This window comes from Bubalus bubalis, chromosome 20 (genome assembly GCF_019923935.1).
Source record: "Bubalus bubalis isolate 160015118507 breed Murrah chromosome 20, NDDB_SH_1, whole genome shotgun sequence".
Classification (NCBI taxonomy): domain Eukaryota; kingdom Metazoa; phylum Chordata; class Mammalia; order Artiodactyla; family Bovidae; genus Bubalus; species Bubalus bubalis.
Window position 1 is genome coordinate 24,213,883 of NC_059176.1, and position 18,320 is coordinate 24,232,202.

Here is an 18,320-nt window from a genome sequence, read left to right on the forward strand (position 1 = left end):
GATTTGTTCAAACAGTAGCTGTTATTTCTGGATCCTAATCAAGAAGTACCATTTACCTTGGGATTCTGGAAAATGGATGGACTGTGCAAGTGCGCCATCTGCTGGCCCTAAGAGACTCAAACTTGGCTGCTGGGCAAGGAAGCTTGTCCCATGCAGCAGGTACACGAGCAGACTATAGCACCAAAGTGGCCAAAGTTATTTCCACCACAACATACCGTGGTGTTAAATTATCACAGTGAATACACTACTTTTTCAAAGAAAAATGACGTGTTTGAGTGTGTATGATATTAAAATAGCTAAGTTATTCTTTGCGCTTACATTATCATGTAAGGAGAAAAGATCATATAATGCATCTCAAAAATGAAATGACCCTTAAAAAGTATCTATTCTGAATGCCTCTTATTTAACACCTGAGAAAACTGAGGTTTCAGAGGCCACACAACTTTCCCAAGGTACTCAGCCAGTAGCAGAAGGACATGACCCCAAATCTCCAGGCCGGACACCCTGTCCTGCTACACTTAGGAAGGTAAAGGAGGGCGGAGATGTACCAAAAAAAGCAAACTGCCCAACCAGTTTCCTGGGACTCCTGCATTCATCTTACTGATATGGGCATGTTAAGTGTTGTTTGCAAAGAACCATAACTTTTCATCTGATATCCACTTTACACTTTTTACAAAAACTTTCACCTCTTTTGATGGTTTTACTATGCTTATAAAAACAAAGAAAAGAAAAACAACAGGTAGGGACACTTTCTCTTATGATTAATTTCACTAATTGAAAAGAAAAAGATCTAGTAGTTTAATCACAACTTCTGTCAATCATTCAACATACTGAATGGACAACACTGCTTATTTGCCTGGATCACCTGCCACTTGACCAGGAGCACACAATCAGTCTGGATGCGAGTTTGATCCCTGGGTTGGGATGATCCTCTGGAGAAGGGAAAGGCTACTCATTCCAGTATTCTGGCCTGGAGAATTCCATGGACTGTGGGGTCACAAACAGTCAGGCACGACTGAGCGACATTTACTTCACTCAACTTCACGGAACAACGCTAGCACCATCCGATAGAGGGCAGTAGTGCGCAGACACTGGTAACCACCCTGCTCTGCTCTCCCCATTCACGGGGGCGGGGGTGGCGGGGGAGAGGCACGTGTATATATTCTTGCATCTCTAAGACTTTTCTTCTGAGAGCGGAGCCAATCATTTTTCAGATATGGAAATTAATCTTAAAAGTCAATGATCTGACAAGGAAAAATGTTAATCATTGCGTTTTGTTATTTCCCCCAGCTCATGACTCCAACTCCAAATTCAGCCCTCAAACCTCCCAAATCAAAGTTCCTTTACAACATGACAGAGATGAGCCTTGGATCCGTCTGAAAACAAGGCTGACAATTTTCTCACCACCTAGCAAAACAAAAAACACTAAACACAATCCAAAAATCCCCAAGGGGAACAGCTTCAAGAATCTTGAAAATCATACCTATTTTTGTTTGTAACGTGTGAAATTATTACAAGTATGTTCACCAAGAGGACTATTGATGGATGACTCACAATTTAGCTAAATTCAATGAACCACACACTGTGCCTATCCCAGTAGGTGACTCATGCATTTTTTATTTCAAGTATCAAGTGTTTGCCAAAAACAGTATTTAAAAAAAGTAATGAAAATTGTTCTGAAAGAGCTCATGAATAGGGTAGGACTACCCACCGACAGCCTCATTTGTGCCCTGACCACTTACATGGGATTTGGTGGGTCTGCTCTAGCCGCGCTTAACTGAGAGAGCGCTCCCCACAGCTGGGCTGCCAGGCGGAGGGCAGGTTTCTTACTCATTGGGCAGAGTTATCTGCCCACTGCCCACGTCTCAGCAAAGACTTTGGATATTTGGGGGTGCCCTAATAATGTATGTGTTTTGGGGTACATGCAGGTTTTGCTAAAACATATTGAAAATAGACATTGTTATTTGTCTTCTATTGAACTTTCCTCTTTTTTTCTACATTTTTAATTTTTAAAATCTAGTTATCAGAAAAAAATGGAGAGATGAAAGATCAAACAGAGGAAATAATGAAAATGATCGCTAGTAAAGAACAGTTAAGGGACAGAGACTTTATTCTGACTATGAATGTCTCCCTGAGCACCTGCTACTAGGCTATTCCCAAAGACCTCAGAAGATCTGCTTTCTCAACCTGCCTCTGACCAGCCAAAGGAAAAGTTCCTAGCCCCTACTGATCTCCCAAGATTCACTGTATTTTCTCATCATCTAAGAAAATGCTTGTAGAGCTCAGAAAGGCATTATTGCATATTAATTTGGGTGTTTTAATAAATATCTAAAGCTTTGAGGTATTTCAAGGGAAAGAATTTAAACCCTTTACAAAGTTCCTGGTACTGCTACTCTTTACCCCTAAAGATTATCATGCTTTTAAATCATGAACAATGATATTTTTCAGGTCGTATGTTGGCCCTTTATTTCACTCATGATTTTGCTCTTTTCAGGCAAATGGTGTCCTTTTCGAGTTCCAAGAGACCTTTCTCCCCATCCACACTGTGGACCATCCCTTCTTCCTTTAACCAGGTTTTTAAAAAGAAGTGCAGCAGGCACTTAGTAGGCTGACCAAATGTTTTGCATTCTATGGTCATTCCTTTATGGGGTTTTGATCTGTTGTTGCTTAGCAACATCTACATAGATATAATTTCCATCTGGTGGTGAAATCAATATTTTTGGTCTCTTGTTAATCTCAAGACATGCTGATCTCTCGATATGCTACGCATCAAAGGATACTTGGGCACTGTTTTACCCTTCGAAGGAGAAAGAAAAAAAGCCTCTCTGAGAGGATTTTTTCTTCCTACATGTATCTTCTCTGGTCTGCTTAGCAATCACTGCATAACAAACCAATCCAAAACTTAGTAGCCAAAAACAGCTTCTTATGTTATCTCTTAGAGTTCTGTGGTTTGACTAGGTTCAACCAGATGGCTATGGCTTTGATCTTTCATGCAATTCCCAGTCAGAAGACAGAAGGGGCTGGAGTCTCCTGAAAGCCAAACTGGGCTAGACATCCATGATGGCTTCGTCTCTTCTGTGCCTGGACTGGGATTGCTGGAGAGCTGGAGGCTAGCCCAACCTCTCTCTTTTCACACAGCTATCTTAGGCTTCACAACACTAGCTTGTAGTGGGTAGAATGGGTGAGACAGAAAGTGAGAGTGAGAGTGAGCCACTCATGGGAAGGAATATTTTATCACTGACATTGTTTGGAACTGCCTTGCATGGTAATAATAAAAAGTAGACTGATTTTTTTTGTTGGCCTTAATGTCATTTTTAAATTCTCCATAGACAAAGTACCCCGTTTACTCTACACTTCAGGTGGACAACTCCCACTGTGCCAGTATGCCTCTGCTTCCCAACATGGCTGCCTCTGGACTGTTGGAGTTTCTGACTGGCTTGCTTTAGATCTGGCATTCCAGGAGGACAGGTAAAAACTCTGAGCCTTCTTATGACCTAGAATCATGGAGTTTCACATCCACTCCATTCTGTGGGTCAAAAGTAAGTCTCACAGCCATTCTAGAGTCCAGGGAGAAGACTAAACCAGTGGGAGTACTGGAAAGCGGACTTCATGGGGGGCATCTCTGGAGACAAGCCACCACCATTCTGTACTACCGTTTGTAGTTCAGAACCACATGATTATTTAACCAAAGCTGGAGCTGACTGGATTTCAACTCAGGAAACTACAAACACCTTTAAAGAGCTTTGCTAAAAGAGATTTTAAATTCAAGATTTTATTGAGCTTTGGGATCCTCTGATGAATTTTCTTTGTTTCTTACTGAAATAACAGAACTTTGAGTACACAGTGCCAACCTGTCACCACGGCTTCTGAGTCAATCCTTTTATTTCACTCTAACCTTGAGCCAAAATTCTTCCAAACTCTTACAGTCATAGCTCAACTCCGTTTCTCAGATACACTGATCTGAACAACTGGGAAATTTCCAGAGCCATATCACTCCATTATGATCAAAAATTGCCCACAGAGGCCCCAGGCCAGCTATGAATAGAATCTTCAGGTTTCTCAAACTCATAAATTATGACGAATGTAAGTGTCAAGGGGGCTTCCCTGAGAGCTCAGTTGGTAAAGAATCCGCCTGCAATGCAGGAGACCCGGGTTCAATTCCTGGGTTGGGAAGATCCGCTGGAGAAGGCATAGGCTACACACTCCAGTATTCTTGGGCTTCCCCTGTGGCTCAGCTGGCAAAGAATCCACCTGCAATGTGGAAGACCTGGGTTCAATCCCTGGGTTGGGAAGATCCCCTGGAGAAGGGAAAGGCTACCCACTCCAGTATTCTGGCCTGGAGAATTCCATGGACTACAGTCCATGGGGTCGCAAACAGTCAGACATGACTGAGCAACTTTCACTTTCAAATGTTAAGACCCTAGAGGCTTAGATGTTTCTTAAAATAACAATAGTGAACCCTTTTCTACTCCAGGCACTATTTTCTGTGCTTCATGTATGTTAACTCATATAAAGCACATAATCAACCCTATAAGGTAGTAGCCATTATTATTCTCATTTACAGATGAGTAAGCTGAGGCCCAAACAGGCTAAAGAATTTGTCTCAGATCCCGTAGGTAGCAATTGGAAGAACCAATGCAGTCTGATTCTAGAACCCAAACTCTTAACAGTCATGCTGTGATGGTCCATAAATCACAGAGCTAGTATCACAGGGCAAGAAAGATTATGTCTGTGATTATGCACCAAATCCTTAGGAAGAGTTTTTGCAGTCAGTGTTAAATCAGCCATTGAGGGATAACAACGTGACTTGCTCCCCACATACAAACAGGTCAATATCTACTGAGGGAGATAAGACAAATACCCTAGCAGTGAGTGATGGCACTGAATGGTAGTCTAAGTCCTGAAATGTGTACTGATTAAAGACTGTGAGAGTTGGAAGATTCCAGGCAAGGTCAGAGAAGACACCACAACACTGGATAGAGCCCTTTCTCATTCAGCCAAGTCTCAAAACTTGTGTGTTCTTTTCACACATGCACTGCCATCTGTGACTCTCAATCCCTCTGTAACTATAGGATTCATACAGAGGGAGCCACTAAAACTCAGATGCCTGGCTTTATATAGCAGCCTGATTTCAGTAGACCCCCCTCACAAAGAAGCTATCAGTCTGCACTGTTAGAATATCACAAAACAATAACAAAGAGGAACATTTTTTAAGGTAACGTTGTTCATAATATTATATTAGTTTCATGGGTACAATAGTATATTTCGACTTCTGTATGTATACACTACAGTATGCTCAGCACTGAAAGTTTCGTTCCTGTCACTCTACAGTTGACTCCCTTTACCAATTCTGCCCTCCTCCCACCCCCTTCCTAAGAATGTGACTTACTATCTCAGAGAGCAGTTATCCTGAAGAAGCAAAGTTGAGCCTTCAACTGATTCCTTTACTAAAGGAGAAGCTGGCTTGGCTCGAGGAATAAAGCATCCTCATGCCTGTCAGATTCAAGGCTCCAAATCTGGTTCTGACCTTGGGCTGGTCAGTTAATTTGCAGAAAGCACAGAAAATAAAGTCAAAGAACTTACAGGTAAATAACAGCACTGAAAATGCATTTAATGTATTATTCTATGATACAAAAACGCCAAGGAGACACTGCATTCAGGTGAAAGCAATCCTTCAAGAGCACTGACCTACTCAAATGTAGCTGCTTTAAAGAGTATTATGAATGTGTTTTAACTTAGTATCCATTCATATTTTTTTCTGTTTATTTTTCTTTTTTCTTGAATTTTGTTGTTTTCTGTTAAATTTCAACATGAATCAGCCATAGCTATACATATATCCCCTCCCTTTTGAACCTCCCTCCTGTCTCCCTCCCCATCTAGGTTGATACAGAACCCCTGTTTGAGTTTCCTGAGCAAATTCCCATTTGCTATCTATTTTACACATTCATATTTTTACCAATGAGAAACAAACTAAAAAAATAGCATTTGGGCAAAAAGAAGCTAGATAGGTAACATGAAACAATGTTGCTTTGCTGCCTCTGTGGGGAAAATAAAGTACGAGCATCATTACAAAATTAAGTTGATTTATCCTTATCACATCTAATAGGACTACCTGAAGAAAAATCATAAAGTGTCAGCAAATAATGATTACTACTTCAATGGTAAATAAATATTGGTCACAATAATATTAAATTGTTCAGGACTAGACTCTAAGAGCATAGAAAATTATTGCAGATCTTAAACTTTGAGCCCAGATTATACGTCAATGAAATGCCTTCTTTTAGGAGGAGATTTAAAAGAATCAGTTATATTAATTGAGACTCCCTTAAAAACAGATTCAGCAAATGCTTTTTACTATTTTCTAAGCATCTCATTGTCATGGACATTTAACAGTCAAATACAAAATTCATCAACACATTTGATTTAACAACAGCTATCATTAAGAGGACAGCTTTTAGTATTATATCTTTTTATGACCTTTAGGAAATCTCCTCCCCACTCCAGTACCCTTGCCTGGAAAATCCCATGGACGGAGGAGCCTGGTAGGCTGCAGTCCATGGGGTCGCTAAGAGTCGGACACGACTGAGCGACTTCACTTTCACTTTTCACTTTCATGCATTGGAGGAGGAAATGGCAACCCACTCCAGTGTTCTTGCCTGGAGAATCCCAGGGACGGCGGGGCCTGGTGGGCTGCCGTCTATGGGGTCGCACAGAGTCAGACACGACTGAAGCGACTTAGCAGCAGCAGCAGCAGCAGTCATGAAAAATACATACTTTTTCATTAGCAAACTAATTTAACAAATGTATATCTCAAAAATTTTAAAGCACTAAAAGAAGAAATCAGGATAAAGCTGCTGCAAAAACAGATAAAAGATTTGTCAGATCACTTAAACTATTAAAACAATTATGTAATTGCATCATTATAAGAAAAAAATTATGTTCATGATGCCATTAATATGTCAGTGCCATTAATTAACACTAGATGTTATGAGAAAGACAATCCATTTATCTCTAAAGTTTATAAAAGAACAAAAATTTTTTATTTCAAATTCCCAACAAACATCAAACACTCTAAGTCACAGAGTTCAATGGTCTTAATGGTCTGGTTTCAGTTAAAAGTAAAAATTCCATTTAACTCCAACCACAGGAAAAAAACAACAGGGTCCAACTCGCTCTAGCTTTGATTACCTAGAAACTTTTAGTTCAGCTGTCATAATTCTAGAAAAGACTCTCATCACCATGTCACAGAAAACTTAAATTATGTTCTGGTGAAAGCTTAGAACTATCTTACTATACCTTCCATACATTTAAAAACTACATTCAGGACTTGTCTTTGTGGCCTATTGCCAGGGATCCAGCATTCTGCACCTTCCCAGAGGACCATGTGTGCTGTTAGTTTAGTAGCTCAGCTGTTGACCGTCTTCTCTGTGATTGGTCTAACTCTTTGAGCTCCCCATGGACTATAGCCCACCAGGTTCCTCTCTCCATGGGATCCTCCAGGCAAAAATACTGCAGTGGGTTGTCATTCACTTCTCCAGGGGTTCTTCCCAACCCAAGGATTGAACCCAAGTCTCCTGCATTGCAGGTGGATTCTTTACAATCTGAGCCATGAGGGAAGCCCAAGAATACTGGAATGGGGAGCCCATCCCTTCTCCAGGGGATTTTCCCAACCCAGGAATCAAACCAGGGTCTCCCGCATTGCAAGTGGATTCTTTACCAGCTGAGGGCCATGGATCTGGATAAATACACTGCAGTCTTCCAGCTGGCGCTCTGGAGTCACCATGCCTGGCCTCTGCTCCTGGACTCGCCAAGTGACTCCCTCTATGACCCCAGAAGTCCTTTAAAAACTTAGCATGATTCTTTCATCTATAAAGTAAAAATAAATTCATCCATCTTCTTTCCCAGAATTATGCAAGGCTCTGGGGATAAATATAGAAATCGTAACTTCTTACCTAATTTACGATACTTTGTAGAAGGAAATAAAGTACTCTGGGAAAATTAAGAGAGTTTTGTATAATCTTTCAGTTCAGTTCAGTTGCTCAGTTGTGTCCGACTCTTAGCGACCCCATGGACTGCAGCCCACCAGGCTCCTCCATCCATGGAATTTTCCAGGCAAGAGTATTGGAGTGGGGTGCCATTGCCTTCTCCAAATATGCTATCTAGGTTGGTCATAACTTTCCTTCCAAGGAGTAAGCATCTTTTAATTTCATGGCTGCAGTCACCATCTGCAGTGATTTTGGAGCCCAAAAAAATTAAGTCTGACACTGTTTCCACTGTTTCCCCATCTATTTCCCATGAAGTCATGGGACCAGATGCCATGATCTTCGTTTTCTGAATGTGGAGCTTTAAGCCAACTTTTCCACTCTCCACTCTGCACTTTCACTTTCATCAAGAGGCTTTTGAGTTCCCCTTCACTTTCTGCCATAAGGGTGGTGTCATCTGCATATCTGAGGTTATTGATATTTCTCCTGGCAATCTTGATTCCAGCTTGTGCTTCTTCCAGCCCAGCATTTCTCATGATGTACTCTGCATAGAAGTTAAATAAGCAGGGTGACAATATACAGCCTTGACTTACTCCTTTTCCTATTTGGAACCAGTCTGTTCCATGTCCAGTTCTAACTGTTGCTTCCTGACCTGCATATAGGTTTCTCAAGAGGCAGGTCAGGTGGTCTGGGATTCCCATCTCTTGAAGAATTTTCCACAGTTTCTTGTGATCCACACAGTCAAAGGCTTTGGCATAGTCAAGAAAGCAGAAATAGATGTTCTTCTGGAACTCTCTTGCTCTTTCAATGATCCAGCGGATGTTGGCAATTTGATCTCTGGTTCCTCTGCCTTTTCTAAAACTAGCTTGAACATCTGGAAGTTCCTGGTTCACGTATTGCTGAAGCCTGGCTTGGAGAATTTTGAGCATTACTTTACTAGCATGTGAGATGAGTGCAATTGTGCAGTAGTTGGAGCATTCTTTGGCATTGCCTTTCTTTGGGATTGGAATGAAAACTGACCTTTTCCAGTCCTGTAGCCCCTCCAGAGATTTCCAAATTTGCTGGCATATTGAGTGCAGCACTTTCACAGCATCATCTTTCAGGATTTGAAATAGCTCAACTGGAATTGCATCACCTCCACTAGCTTTGTTTGTAGTGATGCTTTCTAAGGCCCACTTGACTTCACATTCCAGGACGTCTGGCTCTAGGTGAGTAATCACACCATCGTGATTATCTTGGTCGTGAAGATCTTTTTTGTACAGTTCTTCTGTATATTCTTGCCACCTCTTCTTAATATCTACTGCTTCTGTTAGGTCCATACCATTTCTGTCCTTTATTGAGCCCATCTTTGCATGAAATGTTCCCTTGATATCTCTAATTTTCTTGAAGAGATCTCTAGTCTTTCCCATTCTGTTGTTTTCCTCTGTTTCTTTGCATTGATTTCTGAGGAAGGCTTTCTTATCTCTTCTTGCTATTCTTTGGAACTCTGCATTCAGATGCTTATATCTTTCCTTTTCTCCTTTGCTTTTCACTTCTCTTCTTTTCACAGCTATTTGTAAGGCCTCCTCAGACAGCCATTTTGCTTTTTTGCGTTTCTTTTCCATGGGGATGGTCTTGATCCCTGTCGCCTGTACAATGTCACGAACCTCCCTCCATAGTTCATCAGGCACTCTATCAGATCTAGTCCCTTAAATCCATTTCTCACTTCCACTGTATAATCATAAGGGATTTGATTTAGGTCATACCTGAATGGTCTGGTGGTTTTCCCCACTTTCTTCAATTTCAGTCTGAATTTGGCAAAAAGGAGTTCATGGTCCGAGCCACAGTCAGCAGTATAATCTTTAAAATACTACTAATAATTGCCTCAGCAATCTCTTTTCAGTTATATTCTAAACCTTCTAAGAATTTATACAACCCCAAACTGGAAATGATGCAAGTATCTATTAACAGGAAAGTAGATAGACTATAGAATATACATACAATGAAATGGTACTCAACCATCAAAGAATGAACTACTTATACATAAAACAACATGGAAAACTCTCAAAAACAGTAAGCTAATTAAAAGAAGCCAGACAAAAAAGCATATACTATGTAATTCCATTTATATGAAAGCCAGATACAGATAAAAATCAATCTACAGAGACAGAAATAAGATAGTGGTTGCAGAGGGAATAGGATAACTGATTAGAAAAGAGTACAAAGGAAAGGGGTTAGAAATGTTCTTTATCTTGTTTGCATTGTTAAAATTATCAAAGTTCATCAATGTGTACACCGAAAATCTGTGCATCTTATTGTATATTACTTACACGTCAACAAAATAATCTTATTAGTTACAATTTCCTGAGAACTCTTCCCCAGAACTTAAGATTCCTGATTGGGAGCTAGTATATGACCAACCTAGATAGCATATTCAAAAGCAGAGACATTACTTTGCCAACAAAGGTCCATCTAGTCAAGGCTATGGTTTTTCCTGTGGTCATGTATGGAAGTGAGAGTTGGACTGTGAAGAAGGCTAAGCACCAAAGAATTGATGCTTTTGAACTGTGGTGTTGGAGAAGACTCTTGAGAGTCCCTTGGACTGCAAGGAGATCCAACCAGTTCATTCTGAAGGAGATCAGCCCTGGGATTTCTTTGGAAGGAATGATGCTAAAGCTGAAACTCCAGTACTTTGGCCACCTCATGCGAAGAGTTGACTCATTGGAAAAGACTCTGATGCTGGGAGGGATTGGGGGCAGGAGGAGAAGGGGACGACAGAGGATGAGATGGCTGGATGGCATCACTAACTCGATGGACGTGAGTCTGGGTGAACTCCGGGAGTCGGTGATGGACAGGGAGGCCTGGCGTGCTGCAATTCATGGGGTCACAAAGAGTCAGACATGACTGAGCGACTAAACTGAACTGAACAGTATTTACCTCTGGGGAAATTAAATAAGGACCAGAATTACAAGTTATCGGTCAAAGGAACTCCAACTTTACTGGTAATACTTTCCATCAGTTTAGCACCTTGTTCTTTTCCCTTCATGTATTTGGGAGATCAATTTATGTCAATATATAGAACTGTCCCATTGTTTTAAGAGGCTATATATGGTTGTGTTAGCCTGTATTAGATCAGGGAAGCAAAACCATTTAGAGTTACAGTATTCAAGATGTATTAGAGGAATCAGACCAGAGAAGGCAATGGCAACCCACTCCAGTACTCTTGCCTGGGAAATCCCATGGACGGAGGAGCCTGGTAGGCTGCAGTCCATGGGGTCACTAAGAGTCAGACACAACTGAAGTGACCTAGCAGCAGCAGAAGAATCAGACATTATACGAGTATGGGAGGATCTGGGGAAGTAAAGATCTGAAAGATGGAATTGATCTTGCAGACAGATCACCAAATAGTCAACCTAAGAAGCCAGGCAAGTCCTGCTACCAAAACAGGACCACAAAAGGGAAAGGACATGGGAAGTTGGGCCCTCTGAGGATCTGCAGGAAAGCACCAGTCAGGAGGAAAAGCTAAACATAGAGCAAAGAGGGAAGGCTGATTGGAAGCCACCAGCGCCGCTGAGTCTGTCACCTTATCTCATCCCAAGGACCTGAGAGACTAATGGTGCCATTCATGCCTGCTCCTACCAATGCCTCTTGTATCAATTCTAACTCAGAATCTGAAGTAAAAGGGATTCTGGGAAATAGCTTTACTCAGTTAACCCAGTACAGACTACTATGATAGCATTTCTTTGTGTGAGTTGATCATACTTTAATCAGTCACCTACCGATGGACTTTCTACTGAAGGGTTTCCCTGGTGGTTCAGATGATTAAGAATCCAGCTGCAATGCACAAGACCTTGGTTCAATCTTTGAGTCAAGAAGATCTCCTGGAGAAGGGAATGACAACCCACTCCAGTATTCTTGCCTGGGAAATCCCATGGACAGAGCAGCCTGGTGGGCTACAGTCCATGGGGTCACAAAGAGTCAGACACAACTGAGCAACTAACACACTGATGGACATTTGAATGGTTACTGACCTTTGTCATTACAATGATGTGTGAACTTTCTGCCCAATCCCCATGCACACATGCAGGAATGCATCTGTAGGATACATCCCCAAGCAAGGATTGGTCCAGATTGATACAAATCTCCATTCTTGGTATGTGGCCATGGAATTGGGGCTCCAAAAATCAGACTCAGCCTGGCAAAGGGCTTGCCATTAGTCAGAGAGTAGGTACCACAGCTCCGCCAAAACTGCATCATCCAAATGAAGGGAAATAATCCCCGAAAGGAAGGTAGACACTTGTGTATTCCAGGGTTTCTCAGTCTCAGAACTATTGACATTTGGGGCTGGATAATTCTGTTTTCACATAAAGATGTTTTCTGGAGAATGAAATTTTCCCCACCCCTTATCCTGCCTCCACCACCATTGAGAACTGCTGGGAAAACAACAAATTTCCACCATAAAGTATTTTTGCTGGGCAAGATAGAGCTTACTGGCCATGAAAAGGAAAGATAAAGTCGAACTAAATCACTCCGCATTATAAGAGAAGGACCACCTAGTGTCTGTGCGTGAAAGCCTGGATAATAAGGGGGCAAGGATTTCAGAGAGAGAAGAAAGTAATCAAGGAAAAGCATCTGAAAGTACGTAGTTCACAAAACAGGGACGGCACTTTCAGGAGTTGGAGTGCGCCCCAAGAGGGGGCACTTTGAAATTTTTCACGTTGTAATTTTCCCTCAGACTTTGAGAACAATCATTGGAAGCACTGTGCTAATTTTTTTTTTTTTTTCTAATTCATAATTCTCTCTTTTACCCCCGAGTTTTCAGGACAAATTTTCTACATACAACTGCCTTATTTATGTTAGGGGTACTTTGGGGAAAAGAAGAAAGAGGGCAGTGACCAGAGATGAAGAGAGAGGACAGCAAATGCACAGACAGGATCCTACAAGAGAGCAGGCTGCAGAAGACCACGTCCTGGAGCACAGATACCTCCAGGAATTCACAGAAATACTGGAGAGAGGCACAGTGGATTTCCCACTTCATATGGAATAGGGTCTGGAGCCATTTTAAGTAGATATTTTTTAAAATAAAGGTTGACTGCAGGAAGGTGAGTGACCTTGAAAACACATTACATATATCTATATTATATGCATAAATAGCCATTTGGAAGGGAATAGAAAGGCCTCATATATAATTATGAGCATGGACTTTGCAGCCAGACTATGTTTGAATCTCAACCCCATATAACTATGTATCTCTGTGCTAGTTCCTAATGCCTCCAAGACTCCATTTTCCTCTCCATAAATAAAGAGAAAGGACCTACCTCATAGGGTTGTCATGAGGATTAAATGTGGTACAGTTGTTGGCATATGGTAATTGCTATGCAAGGGCTTTAAGCAAAATCAATAGATATATATCAAATTGTGAACTGTGACTATTTCTAGGGAATAGGATTATGGGGGATTTACTTACATTTAATATTTATTTCTGAATTGTTTAAATTTTCTACAATGATAATGTGTTTATAAAATCATGAAAAAATCATTTTAAAATTCCTGTTTAGGAAAAGAGGCAAAGTATCTGTGAGAATCTTCACAGTACACATCAGGAACACATTGTTTTCTACAACAAATGGTAGCATAAGCTATTTATTGTCAAGTTTTCTGTTAAAATAAAATCTCTATATTTTAAAAAACTTCAAATCGGGACATGTGTCCAGCTCAAGATTCAACTTATCCATCATCAGAAGACAAGTGAGACTAATGAACACATTTGTTTGGATTCTGCTTCTATTTCTAGAGTCTATTACCTTCATAGGACTCATTAGTGTCTGCTTGTAAGAGATAATACGCTTGAATCATACAAATCTTGTGTTTCATAAGCAGAAACTCAGATTCATACATTATTGGTGAAGAATTAAAATTATTATAGATATGTAATATTCTTCTTAAAAATACATTATGTAGTCGACAAATAGAATTGCAGATAGGACTGTCTTTCCATCTGGACACAATAGCAACACATGTATCAGATATAAAATGCTCACATGTAAGGATACAGTAAGTCCCCTACATACAAACAAGTTCCAGTCCAAGAGTGCATTCATAAGTCCAATTTGTTCATAAGTCCAACAAAGTTAGTCCAGATACCCAACTAACACCATCAGCTCTATAGTACTGTACTGTAATAGGTTTATAATACTTTTCACAAAGATAATATATAAGAAACAACACAAAAAATAAAACATTTTTAATCTTAGAGTAGAGTACCTTGAAAAGTACAGTAGTACAGTATAATAGCTGGCATCCAGGGCTGGCATCTAGTGAACAGGCAAGAAGAGCTACTGGCTGGAGGAGGGAGAGGGGGTGGGAGGTGCTATAGCTGAAGGATTATCAGCAATAGGAGATGGAGGGCAAGCTGCAATTCCACTCACACCTGACGCTGATGTAACACACATTTGCATCTTTGAAAGTTCATAACTTGAAGGCTCATATGTAGGGAACTTACTGTATTTACAAATCGCCATATAGCTCCAACTACATTTCTGACTTTTTTATACAGGTTAAACTTAGTTCAAAGGTATTTGTTACTTTTGCCCTATGTAAGGATCATACTCCAAGATTCCTAGGATTTAAAGAAACACATGCCATTGTTCCTGCCTACTGGAAGGTTTGCAGTCTACTTGTGAGGACCACACAGGCTCCTTGGCTGGTAGGAGCAGAGTGGAGGGAAGTGGAGTAGGAAGAAGTCTTGTACTAAGAGACTCTCAAATCCTCTTCCACACCTATTGAAATACCACAAAGAGCCCCACCACCCAGCCAAGTGTGGGGCCCAGGAAACATTCAGGCAATTTTGTTTTCTAAGATGCAGAGACCACAATGCCCCTGAAGGTTATGTGATGGTGACTATACAACAGCTACGGTCACCTTGGATTCATAACCAGTAGTGAGCACAAAGAGTATCAAACACGATGAGCATCATATTAGGAGGACAGAGCACATCCCAAGGACCATTATATTAGGAGCCCTCTCCCAGTCATTTATCTTCATCTTCTGACAAATACATTCCCTCCCTTAATTTGGAAATTACTGCTCTCCTCCCAACTCCAACCACTAATTATGATGGGAGCTGACCTTTTCTTACATGATCCTGCCCTTCTGGTCACAACTGATTGGAGCAGGACTGAGCAATCACCTGAAGCATCCAATCACAGTTCTTCCACAGTATTTTGAAATGGATCTGGGGAAAAAAAACCAGTTTATATCTCCCTGATGGAAGATGTTGTAAAATGGGAAATTCCTAAGCAAAGTGTCAACAGCCCCATTCACTGCCAAGTGGAGAAAGCTGGTGTGTAGTGGGAGAAAATAAAACCAGCCAAGAAAAGTAGAAACCAAAAGAGAGATGAAGTCCTGGCAAGTTGTTCTTTGTTTCAGGATTCCTGAGGCCTCCCTGTATTCCTCCCAACCCTCCTTGTTATTTAATTGTCCTGCTCTTTTTTTAATTTCAATTATGTCAGCTACCCTGAGAACTTTCCACTAAATACCCGCTTTTCATAAACTAGTTAAATATGAATCTCAGACACCTGTCAAAAATCTAGTGACTCAAGTTTTTTCCAACCCAAATAATAAATATGGCTTGGTAAGCCAGCCTCTTTTTTTAAAAAACAAATTCAGCATTACATTGATACTCTGTGAGATCAACCACTGTAATGGATTTCTCCTAACAAGCAGAGGTTTCAAATCAAATTGGTGTGATACATTTTAATCACTGGGGCTTTCTTTAGGTTACTTTGGTGGCAAGATTTTTGTTTCTGATATTTTCCTCCTCTTTCTTCTTTTTCATCAGCATTGCCTTCTATTAGGCAGCCATCAGCAAACCTCAGGAATCCTTTGGTCAACCTCATTTTCCCACTGTAAACTGTTCTGGATGTAAATTACTCATGGTCAGATTTCATGGAGCCATAGGACTGGAAGGAATCTTATTACTTTTGAAGACCTTTTGTTGGAAGCCATCTTAAGTCTGATAAAAACCTTGAGTAATCAAAGACATGTATATGCAATCAACATAACCTCTTTAGAATACTTTTAAATTACCACTGTCTATTCAAAAAAGCAACAATACTGTTCTCAATATCAATATTCTCACTTTCAGTTTGGGAACTCTAAAGTCTCCTCTTTCTCAATTCTTGAGGACAGAGACCAATACACCTTATTATTTAAAGGAATGATAATATTAAAACAAAAAGGTAGAGAAAATAAACCATGCAACCTCATTTTCTTTGTGAAATAAGTGATTACAGTATTGCTGATTACCTGCATAGGCAAAATGCTACCATTGGCAATTGCAATAAATTAACTGGGCTTCATTGACATACTTTCAAGAATGTAGAATGACTCATGGATATTAATGGAATGAAAACCTCCACTCCATCTACTCAACACGTGGCAAGCCTATCTAATTGTTTTTCCTGAAAGTAACACAACAACCAGATATTTAAGCAGCCCGTAAATTTCCTTTTATCCTGGAAGAAGCAGGAGTCTTGAGGGAAGAGATCTGGAAAAGTCCTGAGGTTTTTCTTTGACTTTTATTTGATTTCCTGAGCTTGCACTACATGGTTAAAAGGCAGGATTGAACAGTCAAAATGACCACATTTCTAGGTAAGCACAGAGTCCAAAGGGCTAACTTTATATTAGTTTTTTTTTTTTTTTAATGTATTGGGTACCCACTATGGACTAAGCTCTTTGCTAGACACTCTTCTTAATCTTATAACCCGGTTAGAGAGAATACAACTATGAAACAACTGTGAAAATGAATGATAACATAATTAAAACTAATTTGTAGTGTTATCCAACCTCTTACTACCCAAAATGTGGCATCAGCTTCACCTGGAAGCTTGTTAGACCTGCAGTTCTACCCTGACCTTTAAAATCAGAGCCACATTTGGCTAATATCTCCATTTGCACACTCAGGTTTGAGAAGCATTGATTTAACCAACTCGCTTGCCTTACAATTGAGGAAAATAAGGTTCAGGGGAGATTAATTGATGTGTCGTCACCAAACAACTATTTAGGGACCCAGCTGGGACTCCCGGGTCTCTTAGCTTGCAGGTCAGTGGAGCTTAGAGTCCTCTAGGATTTTGAACAAGAGGAAGTGAAGTGTTTCATTGCCTCAAATGACCACTGATTGTTCCCATCATCTCCATGCTGAGGACACGCAGAGGACCTGGTGAGCCCACTCACTCACCCACCCCCGACAGGCCAGGCCCCAGCAGCCTCAACCGGCTAGTCCTCAAGCCTCAGGCCTCCCTGGATAGATTCCCCCACCCCTCACTTCACAGTCCTCATTCTAACCTTTTCTTGAGACCCTGTTAAACAACCAATCGCTTCATGAAGCCTTTCCAAATGACTCCGAACCTCTTCAGTCTCTCTCTGCTTAATTCAGATTGGCTTCTACATTCTCCATTGCACATCTTAAATAATTCCTTAAATAGTTTTCTGCACTATACATACTATCAAAAGGATATAATGATAATATGGATGTAATCTTTTATTTTCTATTTCCCTTTTCAGGAATAGTATCTGTTTCTCCTTTCTCAAACACATTGTTTTTATTTTATCATATTGGACTATCACACAATACCAAGCACAAAAATAACTCTTAATGGAAGACAGGACCAAGCTCTTTCCAACGCAGGGACCCCCTCTAAAACTTTTGTAAGACACAGTCATTTAGTTTTTACTAGCATACGTTCTGGGTTAGGAAGCTCTCTACACTTTTAAGGCAGCACTTTTAAAATTCTGAATAACTCAAGTTGTTAGAAAATTCTAGGCTGAAATCTACTTTTCTCTCACTTCTACCAAACATCCTCAGTTCTAAGTTCCTTTCAGTTCAGCTCAGTCACTCAGTCATGTCCAACTCTTTGTGACTCTGTGGACCGCAACACACCAGGCTTCCCTGCTCATCACCAACTCCCAGAGCTTACTCAAACTCATGTCCATCGAGTTGGCTGGGGCCCTTTAGAACAGCTTAATCCATCTTCCACAGGAAAGTGCTGCAAGTTGTTCGAACTAATTTGCCAAATGTAATCTGGCAACACAAGGCAAGCCTGCTGCTGCTGCTGCTAAGTCGCCTCAGTTGTGTCCGACTCTGTGCGACCCAATGGACGGCAGCCCACCAGGCTCCCCCGTCCCTGGGATTCTCCAGGCAAGAACACTGGAGTGGGTTGCCATTTTCTTCTCCAATGCATGAAAGTGAAGTCACTCAGTCGTGTCCGACCCTCAGTGACCCCACGGACTGCAGCCTTCCAGGCTCCTCCATCCATGGGATTTTCCAGGCAAGAGTAATGGAGTGGGGTGCCATCGCCT